This window comes from Equus caballus, chromosome 12 (assembly GCF_041296265.1).
Source record: "Equus caballus isolate H_3958 breed thoroughbred chromosome 12, TB-T2T, whole genome shotgun sequence".
In the NCBI taxonomy this organism is placed as follows: Eukaryota; Metazoa; Chordata; class Mammalia; order Perissodactyla; family Equidae; genus Equus; species Equus caballus.
In genome coordinates this window covers 17268698-17291262 of record NC_091695.1, presented here as the reverse complement: position 1 = coordinate 17291262, position 22565 = coordinate 17268698, and the positions used below count along the sequence as shown (strand labels likewise).

Genomic DNA, 22565 nt, shown 5'->3' with positions numbered 1-22565 from the left:
CTTCCTCAGCAAAAAGAGGAGGATTGGCAGCAGATGTTAGCTCAGGGCTAATCTTCCTCAAAAAACAAAAACAAAAACAAGAGCAACAACAAAAAAAAGCACATTTAACACATGATCTTCTTAAGACAATCCTCAGTATTATTGGATTCTGATTTGGAATCTAAACACAAACACAATTCTCATTATCTACTATTTCTTTTTAAAAGTTGGGTAGGTTTAAATATAAATTAAAGCTGACCCAATTTGTATATCATAATATTTATTTTATCTTATGGCAATGCATTGGAGTGAACAGTTATCAACACAAATAGAAAGACTAGGGTGCGACTAGGGGGTTGGCTTTAAAGGAATAGAAAACAAGTTTCAAAAGCAGTGACTAGGGCTCAATATAGAGAACTTACTGCAGGAATATGTTAATTTTCTGAACTCTTTCAGAAATTTTCATTCTCACCTGAAAATTGCATAGAAGAACAGATTCTTTGGCTCCTCTTTGGACTCCACTTAATTTTTTGTTTCTTCTATTCGTTTCTCCTTCCAGTGTTCCATTTGGCTTTCATATTTCATTTTTGAATCCTGAAAGTTTCTTTCAGTCTTGAAGTGTGTAACATCCTTGAAAGATTCTTACAGGTAAATATTCTTCATATAATTTGATTTCTTTATTGCCTTTAATTCTGTGATTGGAAATAAGGGGTTTAGCAGAAAACAGCTTGCACAAAGAAGTGATTGTTCCCTAGGACTCAGATCCCAAGCTTATTTAAGCATAGTCCCTAAGATAAGATTTTCTTTGATGCTTACTTTTTAATAGTTATTCTTCATAATTATCAAAAGAGATGATGGCACAGTAATCGCTGGATATAATTTTATCTTTCCCTCACCTTCACAGCAGTGGCCATTGCTCCACTCCCAGATCAACTGACAATTTTATGTCTCATATTTGTAGACATGTATAGATGAACGGTCACTCAATGACAATTGATAGTTTCGAAGGAGGAAGCCACATATATTTCAGCAAAAGAGAACTCCAAAAGAGTTGGAGTAGCTCAATGATGCTTTCTTTTTTTAATTAACCCTTTTTTAGAGCAAAAAGAGAAACTCGGTTGATAATAAAATAATAAATACTAATGTCTAAGGAAGCTCAAACTTTTCTCAATGGTTGAATAATAATACTTAATATTTATTGAATGTTTGCTATGTGAAGAGCACTCTTCAAAATATTTTATGTGTAATTGCTCATTTAATCCTCATAATTACCTGCAGGCAATGTTCCTATAAAATGTAATTTACATATCAGAAAATGAAACCATAGAACTACTGAAATTTTGCTACAGTGCTACAAATATTAAGTGATAGATCCAAATTTAAACTCAGGCAGTCTGACTCTAGGGTCCATGCTTTTAATCATCACAACATACTGTCTCTATTACTGTGTCGAAAGAAGTAAACCTGCCTGTACTAACTCATGCACTAAATGAAAATTGAAATTAGTTTTAAACTGATATCCTTATATCAAATCTGGCACGTTGAGATTTTGGAAAATAATATTATTTACTCCAATCTTCTTCCTAAGTTTCACCATCTCTGACACATTTCCATCTCTTAGAAGGAATTGTTTATTGAAGAGTGCTCTAGCCCAGTGACGCAGAATTTCCAATCTCTGGCCCTCGCTCTTTGATTGCCGAGCTATGCAACCCTGGACTGGCTAAATGGCCTGAAATAATCAAGTTCTTTTCAATATAATTGAGAGATAGTGAATTATTAACATATTTGAAAAGGCTATGAGAATTAAATTAGATATGAAAGTCCATTGAAAATTACAAGATGAAAATATGTTAATGCCAGATATTCACATTTACCCAGATTCAATTAATTTACCTAGAAACAGAAGAAAGGTAGAAAATAAACTTTGAGTAATAATGCAGAATCCACAATTTCTATGGTATTTATATTTTATTCTCTGTGTCTCTAAATGTATGCAAAGTTTTAGTAAAGACATTTCGTTTTATTGAAAACCTGGAACAAATTGAGAAAAGAGCAGGAGGGTAAGACTCTTGTAATGTTGTTAGATCAGGTTCTGAGATGGAGGATATGGATAGAAAATGGAAATACATGTCAAATCTGAAGGTATTTAAAAGTTGAGCTTGTACAGGACATGGAATCATTTAAGAGTTTAAGCAAGAAGGAAACATAATACAAAATCTATTTTATATATATAACTCTTGCAGTGGTTTATGGATAGATTTTTTAGCATGTTTGAAAGTAGAGTGAGGATTGACTGGAGGGAAGGAGGCCAATTATGAGGTTCAACTGAGGAAAAAGAGGGATGAAATTAAGTAACGGAATGGCAGTGACAAAAAAAAGTAAACCTTGGAGATCAGCCACATTTCCATATAGAATAAAATAGGTGACTGCATTGACTCACAACTGTTATATTTCCAACATCAGAACAGTGAAATAACAAGATGGCGATGATATTGAGGCTGTAAGAAAAAAGTCATTTAACAATTATAATTTGACGAGTAAGGTACTACATTATCCTATCATAGATGGTGAAAGTGAAACTCAGTGATTAATTAGCCTGCCCAAGGTTTCACAACTACTGAGTGACAGAGTTATGATTCAGTCACTTACATAACTAAATCACAATTGTTCTTCTTTCTGTTTTATTAGTGGATTTCAAAAAACTCTAAGGACTTCCTTTGTTCCTCAGAGGCAAAGCCACATTTCAAGATAAGAAATTCAGAACTTCTGCTCCTCTGTCTATACAAGGCTTCACTTGGAAGAGCAATGGTTTTATTTGTTTTGGAAATAAACAAAAACAACACAAATGGGAAAAAAAGGCCATTTATGAAGACTTTGCTCTTTAGTAGTATGGTTGACCACCATCACTTGACATTGGTGGAAGATGAGAGAGTTGAAGAAAGTAAGAGTGAAACCCAGGTCTAGAATTCAGCAGCTGGTTTGATGGTGGTACCATTTGATGTGAAAACAAGAGCTTTAAGGCACAGACATAGCAAATTATCAAATTAACAAAATAAAAGTGAAACCTATGCATTATATTACTCTAACTCTGGATATGTCTAGGTGCTATCAGGATGCCCAAGTGGGTTTAGAATTACTGTTCTATTTATTTCGATCATTTTATTTTTATTTTTTGTTAAAATTGAGATGATTATTAATATTGCCATGATTACTCTGCCACAATTTCAAAGTCTAGGAGTGCCACAGAGAATGGAGGTGGAGAACTGCACGGCGAAGACTGAGTTCTTTCTCTTGGGATTTAGTGACCATCCAGAACTTCAGAGTGTTCTTTTTGCTGTGTTTTTCTTCATCTACTCTGTTACCCTCATGTGGAACCTTAGGATGATTTTATTAATCACAATCAGTTCCTACTTGCACGTCCCTATGTACTTTTTCCTCTGCATATTGTCCTTCATAGATTCGTGTTCCTCCTCCTTCATTGCCCCCAAATTACTTGTGGATTTGCTTTCCGATAAGAAGACCATTTCTTACAATGGCTGTGCCACACAGTTTTATTTTTGCTGCTCTTTCATTGACATGGAGTCTTTCCTCTTGGCTGCCATGGCTTATGACTGGTTCATAGCAATCTGCAACCCCCTGCTTTATACTGTTATTATGTCCAAGAGGATTTGCTGCCAGTTTGCAATTGGAGCATTTTTAGGGGCCACCATGAGCTCAATTATTCACACCACTAACACCTTCCATCTGTCTTTCTGCTCCAAAGAAATTAACCATTTCTTTTGTGATATCTCCCCACTCTTATCTCTGTCCTGCACTGACACTTACATACATGACATTGTTCTGGTGGTCTTTGCTAGTTTGGTGGAGACCATCTGCCTTCTAATGGGTCTTCTCTCTTATGTCTGCATCATAGCAGCTATTCTTAAAACAGGCTCTGCTGAGGGAAGAAGAAAGGGGTTCTCCACTTGTGCTTCCCACCTGACCGTGGTCACTATTTACCATGGTACCCTGATCTTCATTTATTTGTGGCCTACCACTGGTCATTCACTGGATATGGACAAAGTGACCTCTGTGTTCTATACATTGATTATACCTATGCTGAACCCCCTAATTTACAGTCTAAGGAACAAAGATGTCAAAAATGCCTTTAGGAAATTGATTAGCCAACAATTGCTTTCTTAAAGTATGAAACGAAGCTTGACAACTTTACAACCTTTCTGTTCCTTGGCCTTTGATTCTAACTGATGAAAAAAACCAGTTTAGTGTGAATGTTCCCCAATTCTGTAGGTAATGAGGTCTCAACCACAGATTAGGGTCAGAATCTAATGTCTGAACCAGGCCTGCTCACATCATCTGTATTATGTTTAATTCTTCATCATTTTAAAGTTGAAATTTTTATAACACACCTTCATTGTTGGTAGAAGTGTAAATTATTGTTGTCTATAGAGGATAACTTCTAACATTTTCTGTGAGGATAATTTTTCTAACACATGAAAATTAAATATCTGTGCGCCATTTAAACTAGAAATTCTCTTCTAGGAATTTAATCTATAAAAGTTCACTACATTCAAAAGTATTTGTTACATCATAGTTTGCAGCAGCAAATTTTTTCAAACAATCTAAATGTTTATTAATAGGGAACTGATTAAAAAATAAAGTTGATTTTTTAAATATTTATTCCATAAGTAGATTTACCGTGCACATAATGTTCTATATTTCAGATTCTTACTCCTTCTCTCTCCCTAGCCTAAATTTTACCACAATTACTCCCAATATTGACTAGACCATTGATATATCACAACTCTCTTTTTGTGAAAGGAAATAAATACAATTCACTGAGACTCATTTTCCATTAATTGTTTCCATGTGAACACATGCACACTGTACCTTAGCTGTTCAAACTCTACTCACTCTAAAAACTCTTCCTTAAATATCAGCTCCTGTGTGATTTTTTCCTGACAGCTGATTCAATTATAGACAACATCTCAAATTATAAACCTCACTAGAATCTCTTGTGCTTCTTTTAAGACTCTCAGCATTTTCTGTCTAATCATGCAGTTAGTTGTGTCTGTTCTATTCCTTTACTATGCTTGCTATTTAATTATTATTCTTGATTTGATTCCTTGCCTCTTTATCATACTATCTTCCCCAGTATAGATACTGAGTAAATTTTTATGAAATAAACATGAGTATGTTTACTATGGTTTGTGTATAATTTAGATTATATGCCAGTAATAGGCAGGAACTATATTTTTCTCTTTTAGTATTTTTGGATCATCTCCAAAGGGGTAATATATATACACATGACTATTGCAAGATATCTTCAAGTATAGCGACTTTTTCAAAAACAATTTTCAGGGGCCAGCCTCATTGCATAGTAGTTAAGTTTGGCATGCTGTGCTTCCGTGGCCTGAGTTCATGGATTTGGATGCCGGGCACAAACCTACACCACTCATCAGCCAAGCTGTGTTGGTGACCCACACACAAAATAGAGGAAGATTGGCACAGATGTTAGCCTAGGGCCTTCCTCAAACAAAAAGAGGAAGATTGGCAATGGATGTTAGCCCAGAGTGAATCTTCCTCAACAACAACAACAAAAAACAATTTGCAAATATCAACTATATAAAAGTATAGCTCTTCGGATATTTTCTCAAGAATATATTCAGTCTGAAATCTCTTTATTTAGGCAAACAACTAAAATTTCAGAGGGAGGCTATCCTCTGAGAGGCAGAGATGGGAACTGAAACCAACAAATGGTGAAATGATAGTTTGGTCAGCTTCTAGGACATGACCCATAGAGAAGGTATGGCTGGAAAGTCTAAAGTTAAAGTCCTAACACAAAAGTGAGTTTGAGTAGTGAGAAAAAGAATGAACTAGAGATTAAAACCCTCTGGCAATAATAAGATATGCTGGGTTCTAACTCTAGGCCACAGTTCCATTTACCACAGTGGAACCAACTTGACCAGAAGAGTTTTGTCCATCCAGATCAGTGGTGAACTAAGGCTCTGGTGAGTGTGAGTTTTCAATAGGGAAGAACAGAATGGCAGCTTGAGGGTGATGAGAACCAAACACTTCTTCCTAAGTACTGAGCAGAAAATATTCTCTGAAGTGCATGGGATCATCACAATAGGAGGATGTTTGTTCCTTTTCAGCTAAGTGTACCATTTCAGCCATGGCCCTTGAGATAGGACCATACAGAATAACATAAAATGAATAACTCTGAGGTTGACTTTATAAGCTCATTTCATGGCAATGTGGGGTCCTAACCTTCGATCAGAACAGCATCTGGTCTAGAAGTTGGAATGGTGTGGCCAACATGGGTAACTGTGAAGAAACATGCTCAATTCTAACCAAGAGTGAAGGCATGGTCAGGAAAAAGAAATCCTAGAGTAAGTTGGCTGAGAGCTCCAAACATGACTGGAGGCTGGGATCTGCACCTGGACTCTGACAGATCGGGTGAGCAGGCTCTAAAGTGGACAAAGACGGATCCTGGAGACTTCAGTTCATGACATGATGCCATGAATGATTCCTTCTTTTCTTTTAGCATCAGAGATTTTCTCCCTGATAGGGAATTAGTTGGCTATGGTCCCAGAGCTAACAGATAAATGATATTATATAGATTTGAACTCAGGACTGTCTCACTTCAAAGTCTAGTTCCTACTGTAGACTCTTTCCCATCTTTATCATTTTCCTAAAATGAATAAAAAACAAAAACAAAACACTCTGCTTTCCTAACCATCTGTAAAGGCTATTAAGTCAAAGCTTTTAAGCGAAAAGGTAAAGGAAAAGAAGAATATATTTTCCTTACACATTTATGTGAAAGATGGCCAATGAGGTTAATTTTACATAAAATATGCTTAATTTTTATAGATATGAATATATTTAATGTATTTTTAATAAAGTACATTGAGTTGGAAAGAGGTTTGGACAGTGGTTGATAGGTCCTGGTGTGTGACATATTCTATGAAAAACAAATAAATCATTTAAGGTTATAAAAGAAAATATTTATGAGAAAATTAAATATTTTTGTCTAAAACTGTTCAATTTGTAATATAAGACAAATTACTTGCTAAAAATTGCATGTTCTAATATGTGTTTTTATTCCTATTATGTTTTGACTGTATAACACTCAGCACATTTTATACTCTAAAGAGATATATAAATTAGGGAAGACGACCTGAATGAAAAACCTGTATAGCCCATTGATCTTTCCTCCCGGGAACCGGAAAGAGTGTTCCCATGTTCCTTTCATAACGACAACCTAAAATAAAGTGAATACTCTTGAGAAGCTAAAATTGTGTTATGTTTTTCACAACTGGATTAATTACCACTTGATTACAGCGTGAACAACATATTCAATTAACTTAATGAAGATTTTGGAATAGATTGCAGGATTACCAAGCATCCAACCACTCAGCAACGACCACTATTAAAATTTTGCTTGCAATATGATTTCAGTTTATTTCACAGATACACAGAAAGCCAATATAAATCATTAGAAATGGAACTCTAAAAAAATACTTTTCATTCTTTTTCCTGGGAACATATATTTATGTCAATAACTCTTCCTTAACAACTTAAATATAATCAATTGGGCACTTTAAGTTTTCTTTTTTCATTTTAACTAGTATAATGCTAGGAACACATAGGAGAAATGGAATCCTCTTCTCCAGTTCCCTTTGAGAAAGAAGGTCCAGATACATTACCACTAACTTCCATTCAAGCAGTTTCTGTAAAGTTGTCTATAGCACCAAATCTGTTCTCCTGAGTGAGGGCAAGAAGGGAAATCCACAGGCTGAAGTGAAGACTGTGGGGTGCAATACAAATCCAGAGCTGCTGATCCTGGGGATGTCTGTTGATGTAATTGAGGAAGAATGTTGCAGAGTACTCTGAGAAGATTTTTAAATCGAAGAATCTCTGTCCCAGATTCTTATTTCAGCCAAGACCAAAAGATAGCAAGTGCAGATGGATATAATCTAAAATGAACGTACTTGAATAAAATTAAAGAAAGTAGTTCTTTTCTTGGTAAATTTTAAAAAGTTCATTTTTCCATCAGTTTTTCAGGCTACTCCCATTCATTCATTCAATAAATACTTTTAAATGGCATCTTGGAGCTGAGCATTGTAAATAGCAAAGCAGAAAAATTGTTAACAAGACAGCCAAGGGCCATGCCGTTATGGAACTTTTAGTCGAGGGAAGGAGATTTCTTTTTTATTCTTATTTATTCATTTACTAATTATAGATTTCTGAGTGTTATGATGTTACACTTACAGAGCGACACTAGTGCATCGGAAGGAGGCACCCAAACCTAATTTAACCCACTAACGTTCCCTTCTGTCTCAACAAGTTTATTAAACTCATTGTTTAAAGACAAATTGGAATGTTGATGAGGGTAAGTTGACTAGAAATGGGGACATAGTTTCTACGCCCATTTTATATCACAGAGGCATACCCATGAACAAAGAAGAGAGGTGTAAAACTATGCTTTTTGCAAAATCAAAGTGAACCTATTAGTACTCATCCTTGGTTTGGAGAGAAGAGTAAGATAAGTCATGACTTCTTTCTACATTCAATTTAAGCATAAAGGTAAGTAACAGGAAATATCCAGAAGATTGTACTGGTGAGACTACAGAAATCCATGTCAAAGTCCTTGGACTTTAGGTCTCAAAACCTTTAAATAAATACTTTTATGTGAACACCTGAAATCGCCCAGAACATAATTTAGTGTTAATTACTTTTTCAGGGCACCATTCGCATCCTTATTCCTTAAGCTATAGATCAGTGGGTTTAACAGAGACTAAAACTATGTAGAAAACGGAGGCCATTTTGTCTGTGTCCATGGAGTAACTTGAGCTAGGTCTCAAATACATCAACAGAAGTGTGCCATAAAATATAGCCACAGTGGCTAATCGGGAGGTGTGTGTAGTGAAGGCTTTGCTTCTCCCCTTTGCCGAGTTGATTCTAAGATGGTTGTTATGATGTAGCTGTAGAATTATTCTCTACCTATTTGTGAATTTTCCTGTTTTCTTCTTCTATGTGTTTTCTAGTTTCATATCATTGTGTGCTTGGTATGATTTTAAACTGCTGTGGCATTTCTGAATGGAAGCTCTGTTGGGTATCAGAGCTGGGATTTTTGGGGGCATGTTCCTCAAGTAGCAGCCACAAAAGCTGAGGTGCAGATGCATGTACAAGCTCCTTCCAGGGATATACTTGCGACTTGGAGGGGGCAAGAGTGAGAAAGTGGCAGAGGTGTCCACATGTTTTTCTGGGCTCCAGGGAGGATCTCAGTCAGCCACAAGATGCATGCTAAATTAGCAGCTTGTCCCTCAGGCAGCAGCTTTTAATGTATGCATATAGAATCCATTCAGGGAAAGACTTAGAGATAGGCTTTTCTGCCCTCTATCTGTGCTCTGAACTCTGGTGTGATAGCTGCAACTATTTATGGCTTCTCTTAATAACTACTTTTTTATTTGCTACACTCTTGGGGGCCTTGTGGAAACAAGCCCCATTGGCTCTCAGGGCTAGAGGATTTGGAGATCTGCCCCTCTGTTGAGAGTCTTAGATGTTGGGACTCTAGTTTTGGGGTCCAAACCCTTTACTTCTGAGGGAGAAACTGAGAGTCAGAGGTTTCCTTCCAATTGTATGTCCCTGTGCTGCAGGTTGGATTTATTACAACAATTTATCTTAGTTTTTCCTAGCCAATTCAGTATGGATATTTTTTCATTCTTCTGATGTGTAGGAGTCACTTGCTAGTTTCTCGATTTCCTTCAGACGAAATTGTACCATGTGTAGCTGTTCATTTGGTGTGTTCACAGGAAAAGGGCAGCTCAGGAGCTTCCTATTTCACCATCATTAAAGATTTCCCTTTAATCCCCAAAATGCTTTATTTGGACAATAATATGTTCCATCAGTCACTGGGGACATGTGAGAAGGATGTGATGTAGAGAGACTAAGAAGGGGGAGAGGATGATGAAAATTGAAGTAGACAGGCTAGAAAACATCAAAAGCTTTGGATGTGGTGTTCCCTATTTATGTAGAACATCAGGATAAAAGAGTCATTATAGGACATCTGCCCAAGCATCTATTTCAGTCATGTATCTCCTAAAAATAGTCCCTATAATGTATTATTCAACCTAACAAATTCAGGGAGAGGAAGCCCGCAATTAATTCAGTCAATTCTAAGTTTGGAATTTCAGTTTTGAGCTTAAAATTCTCTTGTCTTTAATTCAAACCCTCTCATTCTGATAAAACTGTTAATATGCAGATAAAAATCAGTCTTCAGATTCTACAATATATATTTGCCATAAGGAAGGGAGATAAGTTATTAGATGACATATTTACATCCTCTAAATTAGCGGCAATCAACGGAAATCCCATTTTTCTTAGACAATAAATTTCAAACAATGTTTTCTACCATGCTGCTACTCATAAGTAACAATTCCAGCAGAGTATGTATTAATTGAGGAAATATAGTTCAGCTGAAAATCCTTAAAGCCTTTTGTCAAAAAAAAAAAAAGAAAAGAAACAGTGTCCATAGGATGCTTTCCATCATAATACTACGTGATAGGTCACAGTGTCCCTTAGAAAATCAGAGAATCTTTTTGGGCTTTACTTCCATTTGGAAATGTTTTCCCACAAAGGCATTTTACAGTGGCAGCTAAAAAATCCAAGACATTCAGTGGCCGTTGATTTCTATAGCTGTAATGGATAATAAAGACTGACCTTGAGTCTTCCAAGGTCTGTCAAATATATGACCATATCCGTGTTGTCTCAACATGCGGATTCAGTGCTTTAACCATCAGAAGTCATAACAGAGACAGATGAAATAGATAAATATCAAAAACACACATAGACAAATGCTCTTTACTTCAAGTGTAATTAACATGTATGTCTTTACAGATCTATTACTTTAGTATCCACAATCACTTTATGTACTTTCCTAAAAGTTATAAAATATATATATATTCAAGCTGCATACCACAACTTAGTTAATTTTATGTTACTGACAACTAATAAAAGCAGTCAAAAATGTTATGCACAGTTTTACTTTATTGGATACATGTTTGTTTTGCCTTTTGATGTCCCAAACACTATGCAGGAGCTTTGGATAACAGGGATGGAATTCTCAGTCCTTGAGCAAAGATTGTTCACAATTTCATATTAGAGGCATTAATTTAATAAACAGGGTGATATTAAAAGAATGCTTAAAGGAGATAGTTGTCTGTGAACTGAAAAAAGGCATTTAACTAGAGCTGAGAAAGGTGAGGAACGGAAGAGAAGCTTCCTGGAGGAAGCGATGGAGGAGCTGATAGTAAATAATTACAGCACAAGTGCTGGCCCCATGGCCGAGTGGTTAAGTTCGCGCACTCTCCTTCGGTGGCCCAGAGTTCAGATCCTGGGCACGGACATGGCACTGTTCAGTAGGCCATGTTGAGGCAGTGTCCCACATGCCACAACTAGAAGGAACCATAACTAAAATACACAACTATGTACTGAGGGGATATGGGGAGAAAATAAAAGCAGGGGAAAAAAAAAAGAAGATTGGCAACAGATTTTAGCTCAGGTGCCAATCTTTACAAAAATAAAATAAATAAAATAATTACAGCACAATGATGTAATTTACCAAGGCACTTTACATGGCTCTTTATAACCTATCCTTGGGATTCTTTAATGCTAAAATGTTACGAAACCGGCCACCTCAAGACTTCTGTAACTGTCAGACCCTCTTCCTAGAATCCTTTCTGTTCCCCAAACTGCACTTTTTTTTTTTTAGATCTAAGACGATTCATATATTCATCTCCATCCAGGGAAGCTTTTCTTCTACTGACTAGATTTTGATATTTTTTCTAGATTTTTAACCTCCAGTTTTTTACTTTATGAAAGTTTTGAGCCTTAATATGAATTATTTGAGTCTTTAGTTAATTAAAGTTTATTTATTTTTCTAGACTATAGGATTCATTTGTATAGAAACTACTGGATTCATCATGAACTCCAAAGCATCTAGATGCGCAAAGAGAACATAGTGATATTTAATACATAAATACAGATCAAATAAATACAGATACTCATTTATTTAAATGTGAGAAAATTATGTCTCTCTTGTATAATATTATATAATTTTATGAAAACAGCAATCATTAAATGCATGTGAGTGTGTGTGTACACATAATATACATACTTAAAACAATCTTTTATTTTTCAATTTTTCTAGGGCCTCTTTCACATCCTTGTTCGTAGGCTATAAATCAGAGGGTTTAACATGGGAATCACAAGGGTGTAAAACAATGACGTTATTTTGTCTTGATCTAAGGAGTATAAAGAACTCGGTCTAAAATATGTAAAGAGCATAGTTCCCTGGAAAATTGCTACAGCAGTTAAGTGGGAGGTGCAGGTGGAGAAAGCTTTGAACCTCCCTTCAGCTGAGTGGATCTTCAAGACTGATATGATAATATAACAATAAGAGACAAGAACCCCTGAAATGGTGCTCAGTTCAATGAAGCCAAAAACAGTGAATAATACCAACACATTGACTTGTGTATCAGTGCAGGAAAGGAGGAAAAGTGGTGGTAAATCACAGAAGAAATGATTAATCTCATTTGACCCACAGAAACATAAGCGGAACGTTAATGTGGTGTGTATCAAAGCATCTGCCATTCCCATGAGATAAACCCCAGCCATGAGCAGAGAGCACACTCTATTGGACATGTTGACTGCATAGAGCAATGGGTTTCTAATGGCCTTGTATCTATCAAAGGCCATCACGGCCAATAATAGACACTCAGAATCTGCAAAGGTACACAAGATGAAGAATTGCAGAGCACAGCCAAGGAAGGGGATTGATTTGTTCTTGGCAAATACGTCCACCAACATCTTGGGACCAATTGCTGTGGAATAACAGAGGTCACAGAATGAGAGGTGGCTGAGGAAAAAGTACATCGGTGTGTGCAGTTGGGAATCCATTCTAATTAAAATGATCATTCCAAGATTTCCCAAAAGATTAATGAGATAAACAACTAGAAACATAGTAAACAGGATCACTTTCATCCCAGCGTTATTGGAAATTCCCAAGAAAATGAATCCATTCAAGGAGGAGCAATTTTCGCCAACCATTCGTCTTTGTTCTTACCTAAATTTATGAAGAAATAATCCAAAAAATGATAGATACATTTTAATTTTTCTGGACATCCACATATATCTGAAAGGCAGAATACAGTTTCCTTCTATAATTGTTTTTTAATAGTCAAAAAATTATCCAGTCATGTACCCAGTCTTTAAAGAAGGATTGCTATATATTTGATAATGGTAAAAAATAAATAGAGACAGATATTGGAAAATTTTTAACTGAATTACATATCATTCATGATCTATGTGATTTTGTATAAGATTTATTTCTCCAGGCTTTAACTTTCTTATCTATGGCAGTAGATTTAGATGAATTAATATCACAATTCTGCATTCAATATAATATGGAAGAGACAACAATGTTAGTGGGACCAGGTTGTAAGATGTAGGACTGAGCATTTTCTAAGCCTGAAAATAGTCAAATGGAAGCAAAAAATGATTACCATTGTTATGTTCCTCAAAAAATATGATTGGCTTAAAAGACTTGATGTTAATTCTAGAAACAATGAATACCATTACCTAATAATAATGAAATGATTACTTTACTGTTCCTGCTCTTTTACCTTTAGTTTTTGGTGAGACATGAAATAAGCATTAAACCTTTCCTCTAGAAATCTGTTATTACTCTGTCACAATACTCATTCCCTATTTGTGGGAGTTGTCTGGTGCCAACAGATGACCCTCTTGACCAAAGAAAAGTGCTAAAAAGAAGTGAGAATGATAGAATGTAACACGTGCATTTGCATCTCTTTGGTTTTTCTATAGATGCTTAAATTTTAAAAATGTAAACAGGATGAGGGACAATAAACGTTCCTGAGACATATAGGCTTCTCTTCTTTATGGATGTGTATATTTATGTGTATGTCATGTGTTTGCATGTATATATGTCTTTGTTGATATATGAGAATAGGAATGTTGCTGATTTATTTTTTCTTAGAGTTAAGTAAATATAGCATGTGGTTCACATGGAGGTGAGTATGCATGTCTCTATTTGTAATGTGGTACCTAAATTATTTCTGAAACAAAAAAACTTATATTCATGTACATACTTCCCCAGTGATAAACAGTTCTCCTGTGACCCTAGATTAAAATAAAATCATTAAAATGTTATTTTGTGGATCCTAATAATTTCAGTCAGTTCAGTTCTGAGAAAAAATATAATTTTTTGATGATAGGTTGCTCAGTTTATTAAACTGTGTAAGCAGACGTAAAGTCAATCATTTACAAATTTCTCTTTTTTCAAAAATTTCCCCTCTATTTCTTAAATTTGGAGACTCAGGAACCTACCTGAGAGGAGCAGTGCTTTCTGTACTCACTACAGGTAGCTGAAAAGTAGGCAGATGGCATTTCATTTTACCAGGTAGCATTTGGGACTTAAATCTCTGAAGCTTCCACCCTCAGGCTTCAGTGTATGCTAACATGGGATTAATTATATTCCTTGTTCTGTATTTTCCCCTGTGAGTACAGCAACAACTTTAGCACAAACCGAAGCTTATTTCTTCACTATTGTCAACACGTTCATCTGACAGTAATAGAAGTGAAAATTACTTTTTTGTTGAGCTTGACATTGACACTGAATCTATACTTTCTGTCTCCAGTCAAAGCAGCAATTCAATAAAATACAAAATGATCCTCTACTTAGTAATTTCCATCGCCTTTCTATTTTTCATTTTGTTTCTCTCATTTTTGAAGCATTATCTTTCACCACCTCATTTAGGAATATTGCTATTCTTTGATGCTACTATTTTTATTGAGACATAATTTTATATACTATAAAATTTACCCTTTCTATGTATGCACTCCTTTAGTTTTCGTATTTTCACAAAATTGTGCAGCCATCACCACTATCTAATTCCAAAACATTTTTCCTCATCTTAGTAAGCAACTCATACTCATTACCATGCAACTCCCCTTCTTGCCTCCCCACTACTCCTGGCAACCACCAATCTGCTTCCTGACTATAGGAGATTGTCTATACTGGGTAGCTCATATCTTGGCATTATATATTATACGGGGTGTTTTATTCTTATTAGTGGTCTTCTTTTACTTAGCATAGTGTTTTTAAGGTTCATCCATGTTTTAGCAGTTTCTGAATTTCTTTTTATATGGCTGAATTATATTTCAATTTTTGAATGTGGCACATTATCTATTCATCAGTTAATGGCCATTTAGGTCTTCTCTACTTTTTAGTTGGTATTAATAATGATGATTAAACATTCCTGTCAATGGAAACTATAAAGGTCACTTTCTTCAACAAGCATTGTCTCATTCCAATCCCCAAAATGCATCTCATCCATCCACACTTTGTTGATTTTATGACTCTATCACATTCTCTACATTTAGTAGACTATTTTTTTAATTATGTTTATTTTATTCATATAAAAATCTCTATTACATTTAAGGGTTTACAAATACATTCAATTTTTAATTTTATATTCCCCAAAGTCCCTAGAACAAGGATTTGCAAAGGTAATTGTACCCTAAATATTTAATGTTAAATATTTTAAGTTTCTTGAAGTGGAGGCTGGAGTATGAATAGCAATACACTAGCTTTGGGAATTTTTATCTGCTAATATAGTTCCTATGTGTAGGGATGATTCAGTCAAAAATTTTTCCATGGATAATCATTTTTCTGGGATACATTTAGTTTGCTACTATCCATAATAGTTCTTTAAGTAATTGAGAATAGCAGTAAGTTTGAATTTCATATCCTCCCCAAATACTTCCCAAGAGATGACAATGGAATTCTCCATACTTCTTAAACCTTGATTATCCATCTTGGAATCTGGTGTGACTGGGCTACTTCCCAAGGTCCCAGAGCTAACTCTGCTTTCACAAACACAATAACGATTGAAACGCCTGTCGCTCTTCCTTCTATGTGGTTGCTGTTCCAGTGCTGCTTCATTCAGTGGCTTTGTAAGTATGTGCAAAACAAAGAATAAAAAGGTTGCACATTTTCTCATGTATTTACTTAAAGTGTTAAAAACTCTTAATAAAAGAATCTGGAAGGGGAAACCTCAAAGTTCTGCAATGGACTATGATAGTTTGGGCAATTAAAGACGACTGCACACATCATTACACCGTTTTCCTTAGAGGCATAGTTCCTAGATATCCTCCTGTTGAACTTGTGCTTTTCTTCAACCACTTTGACTAACAGAAGTAAGCAGAAATGCTATATGTCTCTGTTGAGAGCTTCCAAGTAGGAAGTCCAACTATCCTTCTGGATAAACCATATGACCGACTCTGAGCCTACATGGAAGGGTACCAGGTGAGTCGATCTTTCTAGGCATTCTCATCCTGGTGCCAGTTATGAAAGACCTTATAGCCTGTCTCAACTTTCAGTTGAATACTTCATTGTGACCCAGTCAACATAAGGAAGATAGAATAATTGACCAATGATCACTGTTTTAAGCCATGCAATGTTTATACAGTAAAACACAACCAGAATAGTATAGAGAGAATATAACCAGAGAGAAACTTTATTTCAGAAAGCATTTATTTTTACTATCATGTAGTTTTTCATGCACACACACAGATATATATGTTCTATAAAAAAAGGAAGCTTGTTTCTAGACTCAATTCTTTAACTATCTTTTTGTCTTTGATTCATCAGAATACCATCCAAATTTTCTATTTCTAAGTTTCCTTAGCAGAACTAATTGGTCTAGAAAGTTCAAACTAAAATTTCCAGTACTAAATGGCTATGAAGAAATCCCAAAAGCAACGAATGAAAGCCTAACACATTCTGAGATGAGTACCTAAAATCAACCCTAAATTGCATTAATAGTGAGAATAGGTGTGGTTTGCAAGAATATCTGGATTCTATTAACAATTTTGGAAATGGACAATGGGAAAAATGTACTGACCTTACACCTGTGGTATACATTCACTTTTACAATGACGGCTGATTCACAAATATTAAAGTTATCACTATTCATCTTATAGTTTCCTCTCTGTTTAGTGAGTCAAAACAAGAATTTCTATAAATAAGAATGCATGATGCACTTAAGTTTCCTTAACAATTATTTTATTAACTCCTTACAAGATATGAGTGATACTGCAATAGCAGTTCAGATACGTGTTATATTCAATGGTAAACTAGTAACATGAGGAACGTTGGGGATAGAGAAGTGTCCCCAGAACACTGATGTGTATATAGTATGGCAATTTTATCATGTGGCCTAAAAAGAAAAAATAATATCAGTAAGCCACATTGTTTACCCTCCAGGAACACAACCCAGTATGTGTATATATGTATGCAGTCTTTTTAAGTGTGTGTGTGTTTCTATATGCATGGACACACATATTGAATTGAGGTGGAAGAAGATTGGTTGTATTAGATTTGGTATCCTGTTTCTGTAGCAACTGTTACAGTATTCGTTCAATTTTGCTTAATAATTGGTAGGGATAATATTTATAGTCAATTTTATAGCATGTACACACACACACGTGCACAAGCATACACAAACACACACACACACCTATGGAACACTTTCTATATAGTGCTCCATGTATGTGTGCACGCTTGTGCAAACTAAAAATAAACTTTTTGCTAAAATATGGCAGAAAAAAACAGTAAGAAGATATATTAAGATTTCCTACGCAAATCAGAGAGGTGCATCCTGAATTCAAATCAAACATCATTTATGGACATAATTTAACACCTAGCAATTGCTTTTAAAGTTTGTAAATATTCATAAGACATAATATCATCATCAAACTCCTATTCTGAGTTCAGATCTTTTTTATGAAATGTGTTACATACCTCCAGATAAAAGTCTACTTGAATGGAAAATGACTAATACTGTGTTATATTTATTACTACTGAACACTTGAACATTACTAACATTTGTGTGGGAAAAAAAATGAGGTGGAGATGGCTGAATTGCCCAATTCCGGGGAGTAAATAGAAAATAAAAAAATGTAGTGGCTCCTGAAATTGTGCAACATGGCAACTCTCCGGGATACACTCCATATTGGTCACATTCTGAGTGAATCAAGACAGACTACTTCAAAGAATAGATTGCCATGCTTCACATTATGTTCCCAATATTAAGATACCAAATGTACTCCTGTGAGAGATATTTTATTAAGAGCTCAAACAATATAACTAATTGCTAATAATTATATACCATTTAAACTTAAGATACTGATGCATTTGTGTATTCAAGATGCTTGCTATCACTGTTTAGTTCTCTGGTACACATTTTGAGGATGTAGAATTTTCCTTGGTCTTTTCAAATTAGTTTTCCCCTCAGTTGCTTTCATGTCTTCAGGAATGTGAAAATCCCTCAGATTACATTTTGTTCAAACAGGATATAACTGTAGCTTCTTATACAGGGCTGCTTTTCCAGACCCTGTAGACTAACTTCCCTTCAATCTACCCCCTCCCAATGATGTAAACTTGAGTCTGTGGAGCTACAATATTATTATAAACTGCATAACTTAATTTAACTCTCAAATGGATCTGTTTCACTAAGAATAGAATTCTTAAATAATTGAAAAAAGACAATCTGTAGGAGAAATTTTATACATCAGATAGAAGCAAGTGAGAAAACTTCATATGTAAGGGTTTTCAGATGACACTAAAGCAATGCTATGTAGGCATATGACTACCTAGAAGATCACATTCTTCAGAAAATAGTTGTCCGTCCCTGAAACGTTAAGCATCATGACACAGATTTTATTTCCTGATAGTGGCCGCAAAACACAGTTTCCCTGCCGCTGGAGGAAAGATTAGAAATGCCTGTGGGTGGATAAAAACATTGTTGTTCCGCAAGCAAGACAGCACTTTGAGTAAGATGAAGATTAATTATATACTGAGCTATTCAAGGAAATTAGGCACTATATTAATTTTACAAATATATTATGAACACATTGTGTACAAGGAACTGATACATTAAAAAAATATGTATCTTATCATTGCCTACAATCTGATAGTGAATAGACTTTGTTTTGTGGAAATTTGTTTGTAGTATAATATGCATATGGAAAACTTTCACTGAAGAAAGTATACTGCAACTAAATTTTCAGAGCTGAAAAGATCCCCCCACCCAACCAGGCCAAAAACACATTAGTAGCATCTTAGAAATCATCCCCACACCCATCACAAATTGATGTACAACATGATAAGTTAGTTTTCATGTTTTTGAGGTATATAGTAGTACAATCATACAGTTTTATGCTTTTTTTGTCTTGCTCATTTTACTCAACTTGTTTACTATGTTTGTGAGATTTTTCCATGTTGTTACATGTGGAAATAGTTAACTCATCCTCATTACTGTGTAGTTTCCAATGTACAAACTTACCAAAGTTATTTATCTAATTTGGAACAGGAGTCAGCAAACTATGGTTCATAAAGTTTTATTGGAATTCAGACACATCATTTTATTTATATATGGTTGAGGTTTTTTTGTGTGTCTGTGTGATACAAGAAAAATCCTGAGTGATTATGACAAAGAGTTTATGGCCTGCACACTCTAAAATATTTATGACTTAAAACTTTTAGGAGAAGTTTGTCAATTCTTCATCTATTGTGTTGGTAAAACTTTGAGTTGCTTTCAGTTTTGTGTTATTGTCAATAAGACAATGGTGAATATAACTGTCCACGTCTTTGGGTGGACAGATTAACTCATTTCACTTGGGTATAAATCTAGGAAAAGAATTTTGACGTCAAGGACATTTATATGTCTAGATTTAGTGGATACTTTTGTCCAGTTTTACAAAGTAAAGTGCTAATCCTCATTTTCTATTCTAAATGTGTAAGAGCAACAGTTGCTCCACATCCTCACCAATATGTGATATTTCCATTCTCATTTTAACCAGTCTGTAGTTGAGTCATAATACTACATTTAGGTATTTATTTTTGTTTCCTTGAATGCAAATAAAGTTGGATATTGGCTTCTATGAAATGTCTATGAGTTTCTGAATTTGAATAACAGGCCACTAAAAAGGGTCATTTTTAAGTGTTTGATCTTCTGAAATTCATACTATCTGGCTGGCTTTATTGTCACCACTATTTGAGGTTGAAACAGCCAAGAGATGTAGTACAATTCTTTGGTGTTAAAAAGAAGAGACATCTATTTTTCTTTTTCACAACCTTTCCAGTACTGGGACGGGTTTACACAGTAGTAGATTCATATTTCATTGAGACAAATTGCATCAGATGGAAAGGATCTTAGAGCTAATCTAGATGAATTCCCTATTTTACATAAGGGTAACATGGGTATAGAAAAAAAGAGTGACATGCTAAATACCATAGCGATTTAGAGTTGCATTATTAGCTGGTTCATAGTGTCTTTCTGGAAAGAGAGATGTCCAGGGAGGTTAAAAATTACCACCTCTGACTTTAAAACTGGACCACTTACTTATTGGGTTATTGAACATTCTCACTGTTCTATTTCTAAAAAATATAGTTACACACCCTATCCCCATAATGTATCTGTCTGTTCTCTGTATTAGACTTATACCCAATCCTACTTTTGATATGTCATACTTACATTAAAAGATTCAATGGCCAGGATGAAAGAAGGAGTCAAGATATAAAACTTGACTATAATATTAACCAACTACACACAGTCATTGATAACATTGTATTTGGACAAAGATATTTGCCATCAGTCATTGGTGGATGTGTGAGAAGGATGTGATGTGGAAAGACTAACAATGGAAGGGGATGATGATCATTGCATTTTGCAGGGAACACTCATGCATTTATTCAATAAATGAATAAATTTATTTTGAATGTCATCCTGTAGTTGAGTATCGTAAACTGCAAAGTAGAAATATTGGAGGACAAGACAGACAAGGGACTTACATTTATGGAACTTTGAGGGAGGGCAGGACTTTTTAATTTATTCTTAGTTATTAATTTATTACTTATAAACTTCTAAGTGCTACAATAGAACATTTATAGGGTGATAATAGAACAAAGGAAAGACACAAATAAATGTAATGTAACCCATTAACACTTACTCAGACTAAGCAACTTTATTAAACTATTGGTTTAAAAAAAATATTGGAACCTTGGAAACTTAGAAGAGAAAGTTGAGTTGACATGAGGGGAGGGATTGCTCTGCCCATGATATTTCCCTGGATAACAACCATGAACACAGAAGGGAATTATAAACAGACCTTCTTTGCAAAACAGGAAAATTATTCTATTACTACTCTTCCTTAGCTTGGAGACAAGGATAAGATCAATACTGAAGGCTCTCTAGACTCAGTGTAGGCACAATGATAACCAATAACAAATATCTAGAAGGTGTATTGGTGAGACTACAGGAAACGATGTCAAAGTACCTGAACTTTAGCTCTCAGAATCTTTACATAAATATTTTTTGGTGAAAACACAATTTTACCTAGAAGATAACTTAGTGATGACTGATTTTTTTCAGGGTACTTTTCACATCATTATTCCTTAAGCTGTAGATGAGTAGGTTTGATATAGGAATGGGAGGTTTATACAAAACAGAGGCCATTTTGTCCGTGTCCATGGAGTAACATAACCTGAATCACAAATACATGAACCAGCTTGTAACATGAAATATAGGCACAGTGGTTATGTGGGAGGTGCATGTAGAGAAGCATTTTCATCTTCCTTCCCCTGAGTTCATTCTAAGGATGGTAGTTATGATGTAGCTGTGCGAGGAGGACAGTGATGATACTGCATCCCAGAACACAACTACCAAAAGCGAACACCACAATCTCATTGACAGTTATGGCTGAGGTAGACAGAGCTAGTGAGGGTAGGATGTCCCAGAAAAAGTGATTGATGATATTAGAATTACAAAATGGCAAATGAAATGTGCAACACATGTGGACTACCGAATCAACCAAATCTTCCATATACACGATGACCACTAGCTGGGTACCGACTCTCCTGGACATGGCAATTGTATAAAGAAGTGGATGGCAAATGGCTACATAAAGGTCGTATTCCATGATGGCCAATATGAGACATTCCGCATTTGCAAAGGCCCCTCAAAAATACATCTGAATGGCATGTAAATTATATGGAATCATCTTTTGCTCAGATAAGAAATCAACCAGCATTTTGGGAGTAAAAGTAGAGGAGTAGCCAACATCACAGAATGACAGATTGCTCAGGAAATAATACATGCGCATGTGGAGTCAGGGACCCTTCTGCAGCACAGTATCATCCCTAGATTGGCAATCACAATTATGTCACAAGCCAGCAGAAATAGAACAAAGAGCCCCTGCTGCACATCCTGTCTGTCAGAAAGTCCTAGGAATATGAAGTCAGTAAACACAGTGCAGTTCTCAACAGCCATCACTCAGGTCTGGAAATCCCTGGTTAAGAAAGAAATGGAAGTGGAGGGTAATATCATAATATTATCTTAACAGTTAAACTGCCATTCCTTTCTACTTTTCAGTAATTAGAAAAAGAGATATTGCTAAGTCCATTTTAGGTAAACTTATCTCCCTGAAATGTACAATTGCAT

General features: G+C 35.3%; 1 protein-coding gene and 2 pseudogenes across 20 annotated transcripts in view; all 3 read right to left on the bottom strand.

The window, feature by feature from the left end:
* The window catches only part of OR5W1G (olfactory receptor family 5 subfamily W member 1G), a 180376-nt gene that overhangs the window by 40613 nt on the left and 117198 nt on the right, over positions 1-22565 (bottom strand). For 10 of the 20 annotated variants that reach the window (XR_011423910.1, XR_011423909.1, XR_011423912.1 and 7 more), the window contains one exon: positions 452-671. The exons of the other annotated variants lie outside the window; for them this stretch is intronic. The gene's annotated coding sequence lies outside the window, so the exon portion shown is untranslated. The remainder of the gene's footprint in view (positions 1-451; positions 672-22565) is intronic. 20 annotated transcript variants of the gene reach the window in all.
* LOC138916628 (olfactory receptor 5W2-like) lies at positions 8535-13227 on the bottom strand (annotated as a pseudogene).
* Positions 21339-22524, bottom strand: LOC138916625 (olfactory receptor-like protein OLF2; annotated as a pseudogene).